Genomic DNA, 22,903 nt, shown 5'->3' with positions numbered 1-22,903 from the left:
CACACACACACACAGAGAAACACACCACTTAGACCCAGTGCTGTGAGAAAATTAGGATAGATTTTTTTCCAAAGGAAAGTATACTGTAATAATATGAAGTATTTCTTTGTCACTTTAGCCATACAGACGTTTAGAAAATTTTTCTATACTTAATTTAATTACATGTAAATTACATGCAAATTCCAATTTGTAATTAAGATTTTGTTGTTGGGTTTGCAAAATCCACTAGCCTAAAAAAATGTTTTAAATGAGTATTTTCCTGCACCACCAACCAATTAAACAATAACCCAAAAACAGTAACAAAACCAAATAGTCTAGCAATGCATTACAAAACATTGTACTTTTGTAAAGTTTGTAAGCTAGATTAAATGTTTATTTCAAATACTTAGAAACAAGGTATATATAATATCTCATTTTTATAACAGAGGTGTCTGATATAAATGAGATATACAATATTATATTTTAATATTATTTGTTATACTCAAAACTGTCATGTGCATACATTGAAATATGATTTGAACCACTTTCCAGTACTCCCCATTAACTCTACCAACTCAACAAATTCCCATCTCAAATTCACATCTTCTCCTTTAATATTAATATTAATTGTACTTTAGTGTGCTACATAGGTTTACAATTAAATATAATCATATCTACCAGATTTTTATCTTGCATCTGTACTGATGTCTTCCCCACATCCCACCCTCAAATTTATGTATTTATATACAAAAACTTAATAATTCTACTTAGTGTTGATCACATATGTATAATTGTAGGGCCCTAGTCAGGAAATGAATTATCTATCCTTAGACAGATGTGGAAAAATAATGATCTGTCCCCAACAGCTATTTACTGCCAATAACTCCTCTGCATATGGGATGGTGTTTGAAAGCAAATTCTGCATCATTGCTGTAATTCATATTCCTGTCAGTAACCACACACAAAAAACTTATTAGTTAATTTAATTAGACCTTGTTAATAACCATACATTAGTCTGTAGTTTCCCAGTGAATATAAATTTATTAATATCTTACAGGCAAAATGTAATACAGGAAGTATTACACTTTCTGATACTAGGAAAGGTAGTGCTTACAAAGGAAGCACTCAAGTTCTTTGTACTCAGTGTCTAAAGTTTATACTCTCTTCAGCACTAGGACTTACCTTAGACCACTAAGGGAAATTCAGGGATAAATTTAATACTTATAAGATTCTCTTGGAGAGTTCTAATCAACATCTCTAAAGAAGACTTCTTAGGGATGGGGATATGGTTTTTTGTTAAAATTATTAGGCTTCCAGGATTGGAGGATTGTCAATTCAAGTGAGACCATTTCATTTAAAAGTTAAAGGTATATTGATACACAGCTTTGTGTCTATCGTATTTTAGGGAGGATTTAAAAAGTTAGTAGTGTTTTTCAGATACCCTTACAACTACATTTCCCTCATCTCAGTTTCTGCCTTACTTATCTTCATACTTTTTCCCTAATTAAGTCATTTTAGCCAAACCACAAACCTTTAGTTCAACAAGAATTACATTTTCATAAAGTAGTGCGGAGAGAGATTGAGAAAGATGCTTGATATCCACATCTGATCTTTACATACATAAATGCAGGTGCATTTACCCAGATACATGTGAGATACACTACACAAATTTAGACATAATACTGAAAATTAAACACTGTGTTTATGATTTTAAAACATATTTCACTGTCATAACCATATTTCAAAGTTGCTCAACCTAGTGATTCTATACTATATGAAATTATAAAGGAGAAAACAAATGTTTGGTAATATTATGAAGGAATTTTTAGCAGGACTTATTATCATCACTTCAATCTTGTTTGGCAATAAAAACATGACAGTGCAACAGACACATGTATGAAAAGCAAAATTGCCTAGGTACACTGTAAAGTATTGCAGATTTGTTGAATCCCATTTTTATATTTCATCATCTCAAGAGAAAAGTGGATTTTGTTATTGTATTATTAAAATGAGACTTTTAATATATTTTGCGTACCCCAAGTTTTTCAGTATTATGACATTTGTTTACTTAATTTTGCTCTTATGCATCAAAGCCTCAGGAAAGGATGGATAAACCTTCCATTAAATATTTAAATAAGGAGAAGAAACAATCAAATAGCAACATAATAACCAAATAAAAGGGCTCCCAGCATGAAACCACAGATCTCATTTACTGAAACAGGCTCCTTATTTAGAAGACAAGACTTGTACATGGTTTCCTTAGTATGATATATTATTAATGCTTAAATTGAGTACAATAAAATATGAATTTTGTAGAAGACACTTCATCTTCAATAATTAAAGAAGTTGATCAGTCTGTCATTTCTTGACTTACTCTTTACCCAATTTGTTAAATAATTTAAAAATTGTATTAACAAAAAATTATTTATGAGTAGATAATTTATAAAATTTATTCTGATATGATGAACAATTGTAAGAGCAATAAACCTTCTGAAATAGTTTTATACATATACAAGACCTCCATCTTACTTATTGGTGTCATCACATAATGTACGTTACTGCAAGATAATATAATAGTGAATCATACTTAGCAGTATAAACATTTCTGGTCAAATGATATTCAGGCTAATGAGGTTGATTACTTTATTAGTTGTTCAGAATTTTATATGAAGACTTGTATGTTTCCTCATGACTCTTTAGAATGCAGACTAATATATATGTGCTAGCTCTTTAATAAATACTAACTTCCATAAAAGTGTCCAAGAGGATTATGTGTATTAAGAAAATGTAATCTTTTAATTTGGGAATGGGCATTTTTATTGTGCCATTTTACTTAGAATTTTCAAATAAGTATGATTACCAGGAATTACTTTATTGTGTATATAACTGGGATTTTAGATATACTAGTAGATGATTTTAATGTTGAATTTTACAGAGACTCTTAATCATGGCCAAATTTTAGGTTATTTCCAAAGACTTATAAACAGTGTGAATCTATTAAAAATGGGAGATGCAAAAGAGTGATATGCACTGTGAAGTTAAAGGGAATCTCCCAACCTTGTGAAGGATATTTTAAGAATTAAATACTGTGGTTTAATGGTGTAATTTCCTTTAGAAATTATTTTTTATTCTGCACAGAAACAAAGAAAATTAAATATGTAAAGTACAAGATTTTAAATGTTTTATTCCTGGTCCTGTAAAAGTATCATAGCTTTGAACATGAATAATATAATCATTTGATCTCTACACTTTATAAAGGCATTACTTAAATGAAAATAGCTAGAGTCTCCTACACTTTAGGAAAAAGTGTATTATATCCTTTAAAAGAACATTTTTCTCTTCAAGACAAGCTAAAATATCTCATGAAAAGTTGTATGATACCTAACATTTTAGAGAGCAGCAACAATACTGCTTGTTAAATGATATTACAGAGTTCAGAGGTTATTAGAATGGAACTCAAAAATATAATACTTTTCAGATGAGTATGTAAAAACACTGGTATTAAATAAAATTTTTCAAACTTTGATCTGAAAGGCCTAAAGATGCTCAATTTCAAAATATTTAATATTAATGCAAATTTATAAGACACTAGTGAGGCAAATTCTGTGAATAATGGTGTATTTACTCCCTTCGCAGTAATCCTTGATAAACATAGGAAAGAATCATCCTGAATGTTTCATATAACTTATTTCTGTCATCACTGTTCTAAGTGTTCAAACTATGTTATACAAATTCATAAATACCTAATACTTAATACTTACTACTACAAATGTGGTAAACATATTTTCCTGGATATATTTCATTTAAATTATATTTTCAAATAAAATGTTTGTTTTCACTTCGCTGGTAAACATAATTGCAAATACTTCTCTTTTTTTTGCAGCCAGAACAAAACTTTATTTGTTCTAGGTAGCTGGCCAAAGTGCTCTCAGAACTTCTGAAACTGTTTCTTGGTGCCAGCAGCCTTAGTGACCTTGGGCACATTGAAGCGCACAGTCTTGCTCAGGGGCCTGCACAGTGACAATGTCGTCGATCTGAAACAGGGAAACAGGTGCACAGACATGTTCTTGTGGCGTTTCTCAAAGCGATTGTACTTTCGGATGTAATGAAGATAGTCCCAGCGGATGACAATGGTCCTCTACATCTTCATCTTGGTCATCACAATGGACAGGATCCGACCTCGGATGATGACGTTGCCAGTGAATGGGTATTTCTTGTCAATGTAGGTGCCCTTGATGGCCTCCTTGGGCGTCTTGAAGCCTAGATCCATGTTTTTGTAGTACCATGGGAGTTTTTCCTTGTCCATTTCTCCAAACAGAACACGCTTCTGGTTTTGGAAGATTGTGGGCAGCTTTTGGTAAGCACGTTCGGTCTAAACGTCCGCCATCGTCCCCGAAGCCTGAGGAAAAGAGCAGTGGGCTAACACCTGAGTTTCCTTCTTCACTCAATTGCCAATACTTTTGACACTCTATATGGTTATTTAAGTATAAAGCAAAAGCATTAATATAATTTCAGCTTTTCTGAAATTCTGTACCTCAGGAAGAGTCATCTCATTTTCTAGTGTATAAAGTATATTGCTTTAAGTAACTATGATTAGTACTTAAAATCAGTGAATTTTTATGTTTGTTCAAGTATTTATTTAAGCTTTACACTGAAGGATAAAGAGATGAATGTCTATTGTATATGTTTACCCTTGAGATTTAAGCAGTTGTGGTTTTCTATAGTACTCTCTATTTACTACAAAGAAAGAAATTTATTTGATGAGTGGTAAGTGCTACATTAATATGTGAGGATGTGGTCATTCTTTTAAAGACAGAAACTACACAGAAGTAAAACATCACTAGGATAGCTTTATCTCAGATCTATAACCTCTGCATAGGTGGGTAGTTTTGAAGTTTATAGTTCCTGGGATGAGTTCCCTCATAATGAACACCCATTCAATATGAAGTAAATTTAATATGAAGTAAAATTAGACAGTTGTTTGCTGCCATTGAAACTATGTGTCTTCGGGGATATCTTTAAACTTCTGTCATGGTTATGGCTTGTAGGCGCTACAGTTGTTTATGATTATTGATTATTTTCGCATTGAAAACATACTATATTCTGAGAGTAGAGATTTAGTTCCATGGAAGGAGTCTTCCAGACAAGTTGCTTCTGGATTCTTCAAAAATCTGTATCAAAAGTTTGTAGTACCAGCATAACTTCAAAAAATAGTGTCGTTCCTAGAAGTTCTGCAAGACAATGGCAATGCCCACACTTCTTATTTTAAAAGACATTATCTTATTCTTAAAAGACATAGAATAAAATATTATGGGTTGCCCAATGGTAGTGCTAATTCTAATTGGTTTTAATACTAAAAACCTGGAGTCAGATCTGGAACAAATGGTAAAATATCTGAGAGACTAAAAAGTAAAACACAGTCATCTCTTACATTGCCAACTTCTCAGAACAAAAAGGGGTCCAAGCTCCTGGCTCTGCCTTGATTTATCACTTTCTCTCCACAGCCATATCAATTTTGATTCCTCCTCTCAGGTGCTGGAAATATGCAACACCACTGCCCAGTCTCTAAACACAATCAATTAGGATTGTGCTTAGAATAAAGTATTGCTTCTAGGAATACCCTGTTTAAAATCCTTTTTTAAGTAAACTTGTTAACCACAATTGAAACACCTGACACTTAGATATTTCTTCAAACCTCTAGAAATATCCCTCCTATCCAAGCATTATCCAGGTCATGAGATTCAATATTGATTGTATCTTAGATCTATTCTTCCAAAGGTGTTGATCTTGCCTTCAACAGCCTAATTACCTGTTTGCATCGTGCATTAGCATTTTCAAAACCAGAGATTTAATTATTATTTATATAACTTCTGAATTTTTTATCACTCTATTTACTGCTAAAGTCAATGTTTGTAAATAATGTGTGATGGTTTCTTCTGGGCCCTGTATAATTTTATTAAATGAAGCAATTTTCTTTCCCAGTTCTTCAATTTTGACTCAGCTATTCAAAGCTGCCACACAGCATAAAGTCAATATTGTAATTGAAAAGAGATTGCCTTTTTACATCAACATAGACTCCCTTTCCAAAAAGTTGGTCTTTTGATATTTCAATACCTCTAGCCATACTTCATTGTTCAATGGTCTTAGCCTCATTTTTGCATCAGGTCCTCCAAGGTAATTGTGTGGAACACAATTGCAACACTCCAAGATCCCTGTAATCAATTATCCTTGAGGGATAATTACAAGTTGAGTATGAGTTTAACATCTGGTACACAGAAGGTGAATGCATACCGTATGAAACTATCACTTCTATAAATCTCCTTAAATCAAACATTTCTACAGGATTTCAATGCGCACTTAAAAAGCCTTGGTGATATCTGTTATTTGGTTGTTCCTATAAGGTTACTGGACAAATGAATGTTGGTTGTTTGAAAATCTTAAGCAGTTCCTTATTGAACTTATTATCCAGCGCTATAATTGGCTCTCTTTTAAATGTCTTTGTCTGGAGTTGAATATCTCTATGATGTGTTTCAATAAGTTTTTCTACAGCCTGTATCTTGGCACTGACATCAGCCAATGTTTTAAGAGATAATCCAAGAATTATCCAGGTAATAATTAAACATTATGTCATCCCAGTTAGGTGGATTACACCTTTATTTAACTGATTTATTTGTTCATATTTTAAGCCATGCATTGTTTAATCACACAGAGACATGGTTCTCCACCATAATTGACTTTCCCGTTTTTTAAACTGAAAAAAAGTCTCTATTTTAAATAATTTCTCCCTTTAGGAATTCACAATTATCTCACCAAATCTGCTGCTGCTGAAGATGTGAGGTTGACTATTGCTATGTAACAATGTAGAATCATGAGTGGGTTTAAGGGAGCTACCTAATTAGTAGCAGCCAGAATAGGGGTTCCAGGGAAAGGTCAGAGAAACAAAGGAACAAGTCATAGCCCTCTCTTACCTCACCAACTTCTCAGCCAAAAAGAGGCCAAGCTACTGTCACCACCCTGCACAATCACCTGCTCTCTTTCCAGTCATAACATTTTCTGTTTCCTCCTCACAGCTGTTGGGAATAAAGTTGTGCACCACCACTGCTTCATGTCTATGATTAACTAGTGGCTAACTGCACTCTGATTTCCAGATAAGTTTTATTTGTTAGAGCACAAACAAAATATCGCCACAACTAACCCCAACTGATACATACATAAGGTAGTATGTATCAAAGAAGTGACAGGAAGATTTTAAGAGCCAGAAGCTCTCTCTCTCTCTCTCTCTCTCTTATTTATGTGCTACTACTGCCTGCTTGAGTTTTTGCCTTGAATGCTTCCCAAGGACAGACTGAAACATGGAATGATAAAACAAATAATCATAATCCTCTAGGTTACATTTTATCAGAATATTTGTCATAGTAAAATGAATTAAACTAAAACAAAAATATAGTAATAATACAGCAATAATAATGAACAGAAGATAGGTAGATAGATTGATTGATTGATAGAGAGATAGATGATAGATAGATAGATGATAGATAGATAGATTATATATATATATATATGTTAAAACAGGAATATAGATATAAAGATATAGTACTAATTTTATGTACAATTATAGGTTATAAACTGTATTTAACATGGTACTTCTTAATATAAAACATCTATTGTATTAACAATAAATCCGACTATTGGTTTTTTAAAGAAAAATATATAAGAGAATTAGCATCAAATTTTGAACAGGAAATTGATGGTGCTTGTCATCATCTACTACTGGTACTGGTTGCAGAACCATTGACTTTCTAAGCTATTTCCCGTTTTACACAATTACCTCGAAAGAAACTGTCAATGCTCTCCCATATACTTTTAACATCAGGAAGTAAGAATTTATTCAATTCATTCTGTACGTTAGCTTCATGTTAAAATACACTCATAATACTAAGATCTATGCCAGTTCATAATTAATTTTTGAAGTAGATTTTATCATTCTTCTAAATTTTCTTGTATATAGTATACAAATATATATTAATCAATTAACAAATGAGATATTTTGGAAGTGTTCAATTTCAAATATTTACCACTAACATATAAATATCAATAATTAAAGTGTGAATATCAAATTAAATGAAAGAAACACAACCTTACAAATGTAGTAGAAGTTTTGAAAAATGATCTGATAGATATAATGTTCATTCATTTCTTTTTTTGTTGTTGTAGAATTTATATGAACAAGTGTACAAGAGCAATGTGTGGAAGAGTGGATAGCTGGAGGAAGTTGATCCCCTCGTACCACCATGTGAGTTGCAGGGATCTAATTCTCCACTCTGCCTTCTCAACTGTAACTGATTTTTCTTTTGTGATCTCTTAGTATGAATATTATTACTGGATATACATTTTTTGATACGTTAATTATAACAAGTATACATCAAAGGTGTTGACCCTAGTCTGTTCCTGACTTTCACAAGTCAAATATTTTCTTCTAGTATTTTGTTGTATCATTGTATATATTTTGTAATTTTTATGCAATTTTATATATTATATTCTGTATATTTTTAATTTTTATCACTAAATTAATTACCAAATAAGTTTCTTTGATAGCTCTACAGGTAAAGACAATTCTTTTCAGGCCAGAATACCTGAACTTCATTGCAGGATCCTTTGTGATAGAAGAGAACAGACTCCAACCAGTTGTGTTATGACCTCATCACACTTTCCATAGTATGTATGAAAACACATGTGTGTAAACACATACAATAAATAATGTTTATCTTTTAAATGTGACTAAAATACCTGAAATGCAGCACAGACCAACAATTAATACCTTAAATTTGTGACTAAGAGAAACTGAGTGAAAACTGCTTTGTCTTCATCAAATATTAGTCAAAAACTCATGTCACCAACAACTGTTCCTTAAATTAATACTGGTTATTTCATAATTAGTAGTCAGAAAAATAATATAACATTTTATAATTTAAGTCATATAACTTTGTCAAGTAAAGGCCAGGCATCTAATACTGTCTTAATTGTTTTAAGCTGTAGTTCACTGACTTTGGTTTTTATCCTCGTAGTAGAGTCAGCTATGTTTTCAATCACCTCTTCCTACAGACAGGTCATATAGACTTCTCTACATATTCATATTTTGAAGCCACATCTTGCCCCCAAACCTGTCTATCCTCCTATGATGTCTGTGGAACACTGGAACACAGCTTTCTCCAATACTGAGTGGACTTAGGAGGTGAATGAACAGTCACACGGTGGGATACCCCACTCTCTAGAACTTCCACAGTGGGAAAAAACCCTGGGTCCTTTCTCAAACTTTCTTGGCTTTTCTATCCAGTCAGCAGGGAGTTTCTTGCAGCTAGGTTTGCAAAAAAACCCAAACCCATCCAGTGGCCATTCAAACTACTAGCCACAACCCACTTATCCTTCTACAACCTCTGTAAATCTCTGAAACACTCCTTGCTCCACCACTGCAGGGACATAAGAGGTGAGTGAAGAGTCAAGCAGTGGGACACGCCACTCTAAAGGACCTCCCTAGTGAGACAAAATCCCAAGACCCTCCCCCAAATCCCTTAGCTTTTCTTGCTAGCCAGCAGAGAGTTTTCTTTGGGTAAGGCTCTAATAAAACCCAAACATATCCACTGGAACACCCCCAAGCTACCAGCCACACCCTGCCTAAGAGTTGAGAGCTTGCTATAATACTGAGGGGAGCAAGAGCTTTCTACAAAACTGAGGGGATTAAGAGAGAGCAACAAAAGAGCAAACCAGAGGAGGAGACAAAGAGAACAGGCATATAGAGACCACAGGGGCTTTCTAAGTCAGACGTTGACAATACAGAACAGACCAAGAAAAACTCCAAAACACTCAGACAGTCACTGCAAAGATTATACCAAGATGCAAAGACACTGCCGGCCTTATCTGAAGGAAGAGATGGTTAGGTGACAATGTAAGAATTCCTTCAACAACCTAAGAAGTAAAATGGTAAGACCAGAACCCAGTGGTCACACATCAGGAAGATCTGATCATCTTAAACCAGGAGAAGTAGAAGAAAACCACATTAAACATAACTTGATGAGATTAGTTCTTTTATGATGTAGTGTTGGTGAACATATTTTCCATTCAGTAGAATGCCTTTTTGTTTTGTTGACTGTTTTCTTTGCTTTACAGAAGCTTTGCAGTTTCAGGAGGTACCATTTATTTACTGTTGCTCTCAGTGTCTGTGTTACTGGGGTTATATTTAGGAACTGGTCCCCTGTGACAAAGCATTGAAGACTACTTCCCACTTTTTCTTCTATCAGGTTCAGTGTGATTGAATTTATTTTGAGTTCTTTAATCCATTTGGACTTGAGTTTTGTACATGGTGAAATATATGGATTTATTTTCATTCTTCTACATGTTGACATCCAGTTATGCAAGCACCATTTGTAGAAGATGTTTTTTTTTCCATTGTACAATTTTAGCTGCATCTAATATGGGAAAGCAGATGGGTTTAATTATATTGATTATGCACTAAATTCACAATAATATTACTAAAATGTTAGTTTCCAATATTATTGCTTTATGTATGCTTGTTACAGAGTTCTTGATACTTTCCATTCTGACAAAGCAAAGCATTCTTGTTGGGCAGGTTTCCTGATTCTGCAGTGATAACCAATGGTTATTTAGACCTTGACAGAATGTCAGGACTTCTAAAAGACAAAATGTCTTACACATACTGTATTGATTGTACTTTCTAGGACATATAATTTTGACTTTAAGAAACACTAAAAACTGTACCTAGATATTGATCTACTGTTTTCACAAACTGAAGTATGAAGTATGAAGAAATAAGTTTTCAAAACTTCAGAAACCTGAGACTATGGACATTCAAAATTGCTATTGAGCAATGTTCTAACCGTAACTACTAAATAGATGATACATGATGAGAAGTATCAAAATTACATGATTTTATTTTAGCAAATACTATAACTGATTCAAACTAAAAATATTCTTCTAGAAGAGCCTTCACATTACCATTAGCCATGAGTTAGTGATAACTAATCTAAAAATAAAATGCACTGTCACACAGAATTCTTATTTATCAGAAATCCATCATCATCATAAAAATCTATTAACCTAAATTTAAAATTAAGTTCATACATACATATGTTTGATCAGTTAGAAGTACTTGTTGCCTTAACAAAGGTTGGAATTTAGTTTCCAGATTTCAAAAATGTGATTCACAGCTGGCTGCAACTCCACTTCCTGAGTAATCAATGCTAACCTTTTTGCTACACAGGTACCTGAAAGACATTAGCATACGGGCAAAACACACACACGTGGGCACACACACACACACACACACACACACACACACACACACACAAACATGACTCATGCATGTGGGTAGAATAATAACTATTTAAAATTATTAATAAATTACGTTTTATAATTACTACTGAACACTAGGTTTATCCACAGGTCATTATATCAGGATTTGGAAAGATTGCCTCCAAAATTACAAAAATTATTTTATCCCTATTTTCTACTGAATATACACTAGGCCAAGGCAATTTCTTTAATAACCAATGAAAGCAACACAAATACAGAAAAATCTCCTATACCAAATTCAAAGAAAATACAGTGTTATTGATACTTTTTGGTGAGTTCAAAGTTTTTTCCTAGTTTACTATCCAAACTACCTTTACAGACCTCAAAACATTTCTTCTATAAACAAGTTAGGCATTTATGTTCGTCAGCCTTATACATGTTACATTTCTTATGTAAGTTTCTTTTCTGAATTTGATAAGAAGAAACTGTAAAATTACAGCTACCTATTCTTCAACCCTATCAGAGAACTGAGAAGGTTATACTATTGCATGACTTAACATAATGTGCAGAGCAAACAACTTCCAAAAGTATAGAAATGAAGAAATAATTGCCTACTTGGAAACTCACCTAGAATTTCTCTGTAACAGTCTGGCATCCATCTTTGATCTACAGGTCTACAATAGACTTTTGTGTGAAACAGAAATTTTGAAGGACTGTCCTGCTTAACCTTGGCAAACTACCCCACAGTGCGTCGTTTTGTCTTCTGCTTGTCTAATTTGAACAACATACTATAAGTAGTTGAGACAAGGTACTTTGTAGTTCATCATCTTCTCTGAAATAGATTGATGTTGCCAAGTATCATGTGTATCTCACTGTCATGAAAAGTCTTATAATATTACATCTTAAATGTCATATTCTGCAGATCTTTTAAGTACTTGAAGACCACTTACCTATCTAAAATATATCTTTGTTTGACAATGAAAAAATATCTAACATGGCAACAAATTTGCTAAATGATTAAGTACTAACCTATATTTCTTAATTATCCTAAATAATTTGTAATAATAACTTTCAAGGAATAGAAATTTACCTTATATTTATAATTGAATTGAATAGCTACAAAACTTTAAACAAGAGCAGAATCATATATTCAGTATAACAAATTTTTAAAATTTTTGTCAGTATTCAAAAATCCATTAAAATATGAAATATTTAAGAATACAATTTTATGTAAAAGCAGTTTAAATAAGATTCCAATTTGTTTTATCATTCCTATATACCCCTTTTCTTTTGAGAAAGAGATCTGTGTGTCTAGCATGTTTTAGAGCTGACAATCATGTACATATACACAGAATGTACAGTATGTACAAGTCAGTTAAAATTGACTATCTGCTTTATGTTTGAGCAGTTAAAAGGCATCTGTCAACTTTATCAGTCTGTTTGGGCTGTAATATAAATTTCTATCACTGACATATGAAAGGATGGCATGTAATAATAAGTCATTAGCAGTCTGTAGTTAACAGGATTTATCATGTTTCATACAGTCTCAGAACTGTTGCCATAATGAGAGATCAGCATGCATGTCTCCTGTCTTGCCTTTTTCCTGGGTTTCTCCCTTATGTCTACAGTCAAAATCTTCTGGAGATCTTCACTGGTCAAAGCTAATATTTATTAATTTTGAATAATTCCTATGGCAAAAAATGTTTAAGTATCCCAAACATAACATTTTGAAATTAACACAACTCAAAATACACAGGCTGGTTAAATTTATCAACTCTTTTTACAATCCAGTGTGTCTCAGCAGCAATCACTTTTTCCTTACTAGCATTTACTATATTTAGAGTTAGCAAAATATTATATATGATCTATATGCCCTGTTTTATGGTATTTCCCATTCATATTGTTTTTTTATTACTTTATTCTCTCTTTAAAGACTTTGCTTTATTATTTTTAAACATTTTTTTCTATGACTGTCTATACCCATTTTATTTTCTCTCGTCAGCACCTAAACAACTTTTAAAGACAATGTACCTTTTTTTTAGGTGTTCCGTGACTTCACCTGGCTTTATTAGGTGCCCAAATGTTCACTGATCATTTGAGAAAATTCAAGCTGTTTAGTGGCAACTAGACCCTCCACAATGAGGCTATGATGGCTGGCTTCACCCCCCTGAGAGCCTAGCCTCATGATTTTAGGAGCCGGATTTATTGTCCCAGCTCTGGAAAGTTGTTGAGCCCACTTTTTTAGAATCTCCACAAATGGCACATAAATGCTGTGAGCCTCACAGAGATGGGCCATAGAAAAATTTCAGTGACACTCATCCGGCATGACTTCTCTGTTCTGTGGCCATGCCCCACATTGGGCACCATATGTAGTTGTACATTCTCATTGGGGCCACCAGCCCACAAATAGTGACATGGAGACTTAATATTAATTTTTAAAACCTGGCCATTAGCTTAGGTTTGTTCTACTAATTCTTGTAACTTAAATCAACATGCTTTTATTAATCTATGTTCTGCTACATGATTCAGTAACTTTTAAACTATATCATGTTTCCAACTTCTTTGGGGTCTATTCACATGTATTCTTCCAAGAGTTCTCTCTCTCCCTGGGTGTTTTCTTTAGCTTTTCCTGCTTAGTTATTGGTTATTCAGTTTCTTTTTTTAATTTATATTTTTATTTTTTTTATTAAATATTTCCACCTCCTCCCCTACTCCCACTTCCCTCCCCTCTCCTCCCTTCAGTCCTCCTCCCCCTCCTTCTCCAGGCCAAAGAGCAGTCAGGGTCCCCTGCCCTATGGGAAGTCCAAGATACTCCCCGCTCCCCCCAGGTCCAGGAAGGTGAGCATCCAAACAGACAAGGCTCCCACAAAGCCCGTCCATGCAGTAGAATTAAAGCCCAGCGCCATTGTCCTTGACTTCTCAGTCAGCCTCCACCATCAGCCACATTCAGAGAGCCCAGTTTGAGCACATGCTCCATCACTCCCAGTCCAGATGGTCTTGGTGAGCTCCCATTAGATCAGTCCCACCGTCTCAGTGGGTGAACGCACCCCTTGCGATCCTGACTTCTTTGCTCATGTTCTCCCTCCTTCTGCTCCTCATTAGGACCTTGGGAGCTCAGTCCAGTGCTCCAATGTGGGTTTCTGTCTCTATCTCCATCCATCACCAGATGAAGGTTCTATGGAAATATGCAAGAAATTCATCAGTGTGGCTATAGGACAAGGCCAGTTCAGGCACCCTTTCCTCTGTTGCTCAAGGAACAAGCTGGGGACATCTCCTTGGACACCTGGGAACCCCTCTAGAGTCAAGTCTCTTGCCAACCCTAAAATGGTTCTCTTAATTAAGATATATACTTCCCTGATCCCACATCCACCCCTCCTTCATCCCAACCATCCCATTTCCTCAAGCTCTCCCCATCCTCCCCTTCTCCCCACTCTCCCCCCATCTCCCTTTATCCCCACCTCACTCCCACCCCTGTGCTCCCAACCCCTGCCAGGCAATTTTATCAACTTCCAATATCCAGGAGGAAAACTATATGTTTTTCTTTAGGTTCACCTTCTTATTTAGATTCTCTAGGATCACAGATTATAGGCTCAATGTCCTTTATTTATGGCTAGAATTCGGTTTCTTATTAAACGAATAAGAAGGTGCCTTAGGTATAGATGTATGTTTACATTGTAAGAAAGTATTTTACATCCTTCAGGCATCAGTTACAAGAAATTAAATAGGAATTTAAAGATTTAAACTTCATACAATACAGAATAAAATACACTAAAGATTTAAATTTTACGAAGGATTAATAAGTATAGTGCTGAGTTAAAAAGTTGCATACCTAGGTTATACTCTTCAGAAGATGCAAAAATCAGAACGTCATTTTATGTGTGTGTGTGTGTGTGTGTGTGTGTGTGTGTGTGTGTGTGTAAGATCTTTGGATGTATAAAAAGATGGAAGGAGATAGGAGAATCTATAGAATCCTGAGGGCCAGTAAGCCTCTTGAAGAGAGTAGCAAATAAGAGAATTAGTTCAAAAGAAGATCAACACTCCAGATTTTCCTTTGACCTCTATATTTATCAGAATAATAGTAGCGGGTGTTTCTAATACAAATGTTTCATCCAAACAGTACCATTTGTTTCACTTGCACGTTGATCAGAAGTTTCAGAATCAGACATGGTGTATTCTAAAAAAACTTCAACACAATTATTTTCAACCATTAAAAATATTGGTTAAAGCCTTTATCCTTTTATAAATATATTTAATGCAATATACTAATTATGAGAATATGCTAAGCATAGTTAATTATTTTTCACTGGTATTCAAGTCAAATTATATTCCATTGATATTTTATATATTTAGGAAATGGTCTAAATATATAGTGATTGGGTATTTTTTTATTTTCCTATCTAGAAATCACATTAATATTACAAAAAAGGTTGTATTATAACACACTAAAGAATCAGAAAAAATTGCATACATTTTTAAGCTAGAAAAATAATTGAGTATATGTATTAATGTTTATTTTATTTCTCATGTAATGTTTTAAATTTATCAATATTCTTAAGGTCAATATATTTTTCTATTATGTTACCTTCAAAGATTTATAAAAGTTACAAATGAACAATGAAAATTGAATTATTTCAAGTGTTTCTTTCTAAGCACTTAACTTCATTCTTCTACTAAATTAGACAAAAATATATAATTATTGACTGAAACTAAAACTCTAATTTATGACATGATTTCTTATTCTTTTACTCATTAATCAGTATATTAATTTAATTGTTATTTCTTACTGTCTTATATTAAAATAAAATAAGTCCTAGGAAACAAATTTAAAAATTTAGTGATTCTGCATCAAACTGATAAATAAATAAATAAATAATAATTCATAAATTTGGAAATATTGTGAGTGTTAAGTCTTCTTATAGTATAATTTTATTAAGGACTAATGATACAGCAACTTTCTAGGTAGGAGGAAATGCTCCCAGGCTTTACACTTTTCAGTTGTCATCTGTTTCTTCTAAAAATAGAAACTGTCTCTTGCCTTTTCTTACATCATGGATATCTAAGTCCCTGATAAAAGTATGTTGCATAAAATCAACCTAAATACCCCTTGACCAAAAATGGATAAGAAAAATGTGGTCCATTTACACAATGGAGTACTACACAGCAGAAAAAATAATGACATCTTGGATTTTATAGGCAAATGGATGGAGCTAGAAAACATCATTTTGGACGAGGTAATCCAGACCTAAAAAGACAATTAACACATATACTCAATCATATGTGGTTTTAAAACATAAAGCAAAGAAAACCAACCTATAAATCATAATCCCAGAGAACCTAGACAACAATGAGGACCCTAAAAGAGACACATATATATATAATCCACATAGAAGCGGAAAAAGATAAAATCTCCTGAATAAATTGGGAGCATTGGGACCTTGGAAGAGGGTTGAAAGGGAGTGGAGAGGCAGGGAAAGGAACAGAAAAAAAATGTAGAGATCAATAAAAATCAATAAAAAAGAATTTAATAATTAAAATAGTATGTTGCTTTTCTTTGTATTTTGTCTCTCTAAATGCTGCACTTTCTCAGTCATGTTTACTAAGATATCTTCTAACAATGACATCATTCTCATTTTTACCTAATCTGTTATTTATATTATTTAACAAATATAATAAATGATGTTATATTTATAATTGCCAAAATAAGGTAGACACTTTAACTTTAATGAATGTAACTTAGAATATATTTTCTGTACGGATGTTTTTAGATGTTGCATGCTTTTCTGAACATTGTGTCATAACACTATTCTTCTCTCTATGTCTCATTATACTCTCTGTGAGGCTGCAATAGTAGCCACCATTTATCTCTCCCAGGTCCAAGGAGAGATCCCCAGATTGTTCTCTGGACAGAGGAGGGGGTGCCTGAACCGGCCTTGGCCCGTGACCATACTGATGAATATTTTGCTTATCACCATAGATCCCTCATCTGGCGTTGGATGACGATACAGATGGAGGCCCGCGTTGGAGCACCGAACTGAGCCCCCCAAGATCCAAACGAGGAGCAAAAGGAGGAAGAAAATGACGAAGGACTGCGAGGGATACTATCACCCACTGATACAAGGGGTCGGATCTAATGAGAGTTTACCAAGGCCAGATGGACCGTGACTGAACGAGCATGTGATCCAACCAGATTCTCTGAATGTGGCCAGATTTTCTGAATGTGGCTGGCCTGCAGTCTTTCCGAGAAGCCATTGACAATGACACTGGGACTGGTTTCCTCTGCATATACTGGATTTTTGGGATCCAGTCTGTTTGGATGCTCACCTTCCTGGACCTGGAGTGAGGGGGGAGGAACTTGGACTTCCCACAGGGCAGGAGACCCTGACTTCCCTAGGGGACAAAGAGGGAGGAGGAGAGGGAGGGGGGGAGTGGGAGGGCGTTGGGAGGAGGGGCGTAAATGGAAACTTTTTATAATTTAATAAAATTACAAAAAAAAAATAAATAAAACAAAAACAGGCAAACATTATTGGCTAAAGGGCACACTTGATTTAAAAATGAAAATTTACACTCTGTTTTTGTTTTCTTTATTTTAACTTCCTATATGAAACCTTGATGATCAAATAACCTTTAACCTTGAAATTCAAAGATGCATAACATAAAGAACATTGTTTCACACGATGTATGTTTTGTTTTATGTATGTAAATTCACTTTGCTGTTCCATAGTACTACTCAAAGCAGAACATTGCATTTTCAAATATGATGGGGCTAATTTATGGTGTAGGGAAGGCACAAGCTTGATCTCTAGCAGCAAATTTTATGTTTCCATTTCAGCAATAATGCCTAACACAATAATATCAGGCCAGCAAATCTTAACTATAAGTTAAACTAACATGATCCATTGCTTTATACAGCTCAAGTACCCTGTGGAATCATTCTGAATATGTCAAGTGATTTTTCAAAATTTAATCATCTAAAATGTCAGATAAAGGTGCATTTTCTGTCATTCTATAAAACTGAAGGCAAAAATCTCAATTGTCTGCCATTCATAGAGAAAGCCTCATCCTAATTTCCAAATTAAATAAACATCATCCTTTATAATCACCTTTTAATGTGCTATTCATAGTAAATACAAATATAAATAAAGCAATAAAACAAGTTCAAGACAAATAGGTGCTTTACAGAGGTAAAAATGCAATCAAATTTTCAGCAAAACAACAATGTCCTTAAGCTACCAGGTGAATCCGAATTTCTCTGGTGTCTGATTTTTGCTGGGCTGACATAATATGTTATCTTTGGAGATAGCTTATTATTGTCACAGAAATGTTATTTTTAAATCATTTCGTGTAATGATACTCTTTTCTTATATTTAGTACAAAGTTTCATGTACAAATGCTTTGACAGAGAACCATACATACTTTTATTAATTTTTTAATAAATATTGGTATATTATGTATGTATGTGTGTGAGTGTCATGTGTGTGTATTTGTGTTTTATGACTCTATGTAGGATTGTGGCAAAATGAGTGAATGTGTCTATATATAATGGGTACAGGAAGACAACTGAGGTCTTTTTTAGCTCTCTATTCTCTTATGCCATTGGATGCTCTCTCAATGAAGTTGAATCTTGTGATTTAGCCTCCACAAGCTAGGCTAGGATACTCCCAGGATCTACCTGTCTCTGCTCTTCAATGCAGTCATAAATACAGGTAGCCATGTCCAGAGCATATACCCATAAAGTTGATGTTTTCTTTTTTTAGAGGATTAAATAACTTTTAAAAAAATCAAACAATTCATATTGTTTTGTCTTTGTTGTGGGAAGTACTACCTACAAAATTATTATCAAAATTGCACTAAATATTTGTTATTTTTAAATTATTCCAAGATCTTTTAAGAGATGATATAACAAAAGAAAAATAATTCAATACACAAAATACAAGTCTAATTCTCAAGTGGAGTTATTTAATTTCATAAATCAATTTATCAAGTTATTTACTTATATAAAATAATCATTGTCTATCAACACTTTAATACTTCAGAGAGTGACACATTATATTAAATTTTAATGAAATATCAATACGACAAATATGACCACTTTTTAGAATTTATATTATGTAATCTGTTTTACTGAACTGCTTTTATATACAATATACTCATTAATTTTTGGCAGACAGTTTTATGAATTTCAATAAAGAAATAATACAGTATAATAATGACACAGTATTTTTTGGACAAGAAAAAAATATATTCATACTAAACTCATTCTCAGTGCACATTGATTTCTCATTATAGGTTTCCCAGCCCTCATAAAAAGAATCCTGTTCATCTAAATTCTACATTTGTGCCTTAGTGGAAATTGATGTATTTCTAGAATTGGTAGATTGGTCACTTTTGACAATGCTTCAGTGGTCCTAAACAGCATTCCTTTTAAACGCATTTATTTTATTGATATTAAATATATGCCCATATTAAGTATATGTGCCCAATTGTGGGTCCGCATATGCGAGTGAAGTGCCCACTGAAACCAGATCAGAACATCAGATTCCCTGGCTCTGGACTTAGGTGGCTGTGAACTGCCAGAAGTGGTGCAGCAAACTCAATTGGAGTTTCTGTTAGGAAAACAACTGATGAACTATTTTCAAGAAACCCTAGCCAGTTTTGTAAATCTCTGTGAATTTTTTTCCTACCTCTTTTTAGATGATATTAATATTTTATATATTCTCACTTACCAAGAAATTTAATTCAATAAAACATTTTAAACAATTTCAGAGTTTAAATTGTTATCAACAGTAATTTTGTTTAATGTAGTTGCTTACTCCACACGAGTCCACCCTTAACTTCACTGTATCTCCAATTTTCTGACAGTGACTTTATGTCCTCCAATTTTTTCTTAATATCTAGAAATATAAAAATAAAAAAATGCCCTATAACTTTCATGTGAGTCAGAAACTGTATAAGAAATGTATGGGACCTAAAAGAACCTCTCTGAAGTCACAACAGTGGTTAGTCTTTATCCCTGATTTTGAGAAACAGCAACAACAAAAAGTATAAGTAAGTTTTCCAATGACAAATATTCTAGAACCTTAAACCACTAATTCCATCATGTGAACAGATCAATTGACTAAGATGTTTAAAACAGTAATTATCTGACAATGTTTTTGATGTAATTAATGAATATTCTACCTTTTTTGGTACATTTTGAGAAGGAATTGATTAAATCCTGAAAAATCAGGTAGAAGGTTTCATTTAATTATATTTTCCTATTTTAATGTTGCAATGATAAAACTATGTAGCTCTTTATGAATACTGTCTATCAGCAAAAGACATGTAGTGAGAGAACATTAAATCCACCCCCCTACCATGCCCAGGTGTTTGAAGATGCAAAATACACTTGCATCCCCACAGTGTTGTAATGCCATTTTACAAAATGGTGAAATCTTAAGAAGCTTGAACAGTTCCAAAAGATACAGTGTGAATTCAACACATACTTTACAACTGCCAACAAGTTTGCTGAAATTAGAACTCAAATATCTTGATTGTCATAAGATAAGAGCAATTACATTGGACACTCACATATTTTGCCTGGTGATTGTTTCCCGACAAAGGCACTTTAATATTTGAAGAAAGATTGAAAAGACAGAAGCATTTCTATTCTCTTAGAGTTGTGAAAACAGAGAAAAATATTTACTCTATGCAACTTTACTAGACGTAAACTATGAAATATAATATCTTCTAAAGTCATAGGTTTTATACTTCAATTGAGCACTACTTAAACACAAGTTAAATGTTGGCATGGTAAATGTGAATAGAATTGCTATTATTTTATTATTTTGTCCCCTTTGAGGATACATTTTATCAGAACTTGAGATGCTGGTAGATTCTAGCAGTTTTGCTTTAATTGAGTTCAATTTTGTTCTCCTTTGACCTTATTTAGCAATGAATATTTTCCTTTATCAACTTATTACAAGGTTTTAAATAATCTTTGATTTAAAAAGTCCCTTATTAATATAAATATTTAAATATAAAACATCTGTTTTGGAAGATCAGCGAGCCCTGTTGCACTGCTGAGGCTCTCTTCCCAGAGAGCTGAGTGGGTGCTAGCCTGGGCAGCCTGCCTGCCTGTCCGGGAAGGGAGCACAGCCCTTCCCCCCTCAGCTTCTGCAGCAGGGTCTTCGGTGTTCCAAGGGACCCCTCCCCTCCCCCCACTGCTGCAGGCCCTTTGTCTCCCGGGTCCTGGGAAGACCAGCTAGCCCTGTTGCACTGCTGAGGAGTTCTTCCCAGAGAGGGCTGAGGAGCTCTATCCAGAGAGTGCTGTGAAGTCCTACCCAGAGAGTGCTGAGGAGTTCTATCCAGAAAGTGCTGAGGAGTTTCATCCAGAGTGGGGGAGATGGGCAGGCGCCAATGGAAGAATTCCTCCAACAACCTGAAAGGCAACATGACATCGCCAGAATCCAGGGAGCTCGAAACTAGAAGAATTGAACACCCTACTCCAGAAGAAATAGAAGAAATCGACTCTAAGCGCTTCTTTATGAAAATAATAGAGGAACTTAAACAGGAGGTGAAAATCTGCCGTAAAGAAATGGAAGATAAGTATAACAAAAAAATTGAGGAAATGAGTAAAGAAATGGAAGAGAAATATACCAAAAAGTTTGAAGAAATGAGTAAATCCGTAAATGAAATTCTGGGAAACCAAGAAAAAACAATCAAACAGGTAATAGAAACAGTTCAAGATTTGAAAACTGAAATGGAGTCAATGAAGAAATCACAAACCGAGGGCCGGCTGGCTATGGAAAATCTGGGTAAACGAACAGAGACTTCAGAAACAAGCTTAATCAATAGAATACAAGAGATAGAAGAAAGAATCTCAGACTCTGAGGACACCATAGAGAAATTAAACACTCTGACCAAAGAAAACAGCAAATCCAACAAATTCTCATCACAAAACATTCAGGAACTGTGGAACACAATAAAAAAACCAAATCTAAGAATAATAGGAGTAGAAGAAGGAGAAGAATTGCATTTCAAAGGTCCAGAAAATATACTCAACAAAATTATAGAAGAAAACTTTCCCATCCTAAAGAACAATATTCCTATGAAGGTTCAAGAAGCATGCAGAACACTGAATAGACTGGATCAGAAAAAAACATCCCCTCGCCATATAATAATCAAAACACAAAACATGAATATTAAAGAAAAAATTTTAAGAGCTGCAAAGAAAAAAGGTCAAGTAACTTATAAAGGTAAACCTATCAGGCTTACACCAGATTTCTCTATGGAAACCATGAAAGCCAGAAGATCCTGGATAGAGGTACTGCAGAAACTAATAGACCATGGATGCAAACCCAGACTACTATACCCAGCCAAGCTATTGTTCACTATCAACGGAGAAAACAAAATATTCCAGGATAAAAACAAATTTAAACAATACGTAGCTACTAATCCAGCCTTACAGAGAATATTAGAAGGAAAATCACTACCGAAGGAATCCAACATTCCCAACACGGCCTACAATAACTCAGACATCTAGCAACTCTTCATAAGCACAAATCAAAGAAGAAAAACACATACACTCTACTACCTAAAAAAAAAAAAATGACCGGAGTCAACAACCACTGGTCATTAA

At 34.0% G+C, this 22,903-nt stretch overlaps 1 pseudogene; it reads right to left on the bottom strand.

Moving 5' to 3' along the window:
- Window positions 1–3,903: 3,903 nt before the first annotated feature.
- On the bottom strand, window positions 3,904–4,366 carry LOC125406416 (small ribosomal subunit protein uS17 pseudogene; annotated as a pseudogene).
- Between the last annotated feature and the right edge of the window lie 18,537 nt (window positions 4,367–22,903).

The sequence above is a fragment of the Myodes glareolus genome, chromosome 17 (assembly GCF_982192425.1).
Source record: "Myodes glareolus chromosome 17, mMyoGla1.1, whole genome shotgun sequence".
NCBI lineage: Eukaryota > Metazoa > Chordata > Mammalia > Rodentia > Cricetidae > Myodes > Myodes glareolus.
Note: the sequence above shows the minus strand (reverse complement) of the source record. Positions and strands in the feature narration are given on the sequence as shown.